The sequence below is a fragment of the Austrofundulus limnaeus genome, unplaced genomic scaffold (genome assembly GCF_001266775.1).
Source record: "Austrofundulus limnaeus strain Quisiro unplaced genomic scaffold, Austrofundulus_limnaeus-1.0 Scaffold17, whole genome shotgun sequence".
Taxonomy (NCBI): domain Eukaryota; kingdom Metazoa; phylum Chordata; class Actinopteri; order Cyprinodontiformes; family Rivulidae; genus Austrofundulus; species Austrofundulus limnaeus.
Genome location: NW_013952419.1, coordinates 467878 through 469812, shown reverse-complemented (window position 1 = coordinate 469812; position 1935 = coordinate 467878).

Here is a 1935-nt window from a genome sequence, read left to right as displayed (position 1 = left end):
CCCCATGTTTGCCATGTGTGTCTTCTTTTATGGGTGTTTCTTAACTGCCCCCTCCCCCTTCCCTTATTGTACAGCACCTTGTGAATATATTTCTGTGAAAGGCGTTATATAAATAAAACTTTACTTACTTTACTTACTTATCAGTAGGCAAAGCAGGTGAAGTTTCTTGCCCAAGGACACAAAGATCGAACCGGCGACCTTCCAATTCCAGTACGACTCCCCTAACCACTCCACTTATGTTATGTTACTGAAAACTAGTGGATGAAAAGCAGATAAAAAACTCTGTTGTCCAGATCACAAACAAAACTGTTGTTTCTCGGTACCTACTATGTTCCCCAGTACGCCAATCATCTTTCATGACTTTGATTATTGCCCAAGTCCTCATTGCAATGATCTCATTGGGGTTTTAACCTGGTCAAATAAAGGAAATCAAACGCATTATTAAACCCGGGAGGAGACAGGTTTGGACCCACTGGTATATGCGGTTTCAAAGAAAAGAAGACAAAGACAAACTCAAAATTTCCCACGCCATTTACTCCACGTCACCTCTACTGTCACACCGCTCCATCTCAGTTGTTGTGTGCTTGGGTGAGACCCTTCGTCCGCCATGACTGTGGTGGTCAGAGGGCTTGGTGGCGCCGGTGCATGGCAGCCTCGCCTCTGTCAGTCTGACCCAGGGAAGATGTGGCTACAATGTTTCTGACCACCATCAGTGTTTGAATGTGTGAATGACTGTAGTGTGAAGTGCTTTGGAGCCCTTGGGGCTTGAGAAAGGCCATTTACCATTTATTACTAATGCAGAGGTGTTGGGTAGTCGTTAATTAGTCAATACTCCAGCCAAAGTTGCAACCGTGACCTACAACCACCACGACACATCTCAAACCTTCAGTCCTTATTCCCAACCCTGGTCCTCGAGGCCCACCATTCTGCATGTTTTAGATACCAAAAGGCGTTCCTGGTCCCTACCTGTTGTTTTGCTCCTCAGCATGGCTGCCTAAAAATGCTGCAGGATTTCTCAAACATGCATGAATGGGTCAGAGCAAGGCTTTGGACATGCTTTTTATGACAGTATAACATTATAACATGAAATTAAATTTTAAAAAGTTGATTTTACATGATATTGCCCCTTTAAGGCTTAATCTGCCGTAACAGACCCCCGTAATGGCCCATTGAATGGTTTGTTTGTATGTTATAGTTTCAATTATTTCCATATTTCTTTATAAGCATATTTTATTACTCGATAAATAAAATCTCACTCTTGACTTTACTTTTTCAGATTCAACAAACATTTAAAAGTCTCTAAAAGTTGTAGCCGTATTTTAATCTCTTTAATCTGTTCTACGTTTTAAAAAAACATTCTGTTAAAGCATGTCCTTGCAGAGCTTAAACTGAAAAAAATCTATGAAAAATAAAAATAAAAACCAAGGGTCACAGCTGAAATAACTTTTTTTTCTTTTTTTTATGTCTAAGCATCTCCTGCTGATGTACAAAAACATTCCTCAAAACTAAGAACTGGGACACAACGAGAATATCTGAATCACAGATGCTCAGATGTGAAATTAAAATATTTACATTAAAACATAAATTTCAGGATTTATGAAAACTTGCATCATTTGTTCTGTTTTGTAATATTTTTTCAGCATATACTTGTTGGAAGAAAAAAGGGACAGACAGGAGGAGCAAAGGTCACAGCTGTTTTAGGTTTTAGTTGAATATTGATCAGCATCTTTTGCAACATAAGTCAATCTCTCACTCATTGCTCTTCTGCTTTCCTTTTTGTTTAACTATAAACCAGCAAACGAGTCACTGGATCTGAGAACCAATCATATATAACCATAAAAGCCAAAGAAAATAAAATTCTATGTTGACCTCAGCTGTATGCATGTGATTCTATCTCCCTCTTACACACACACACACACACACACACACACACAC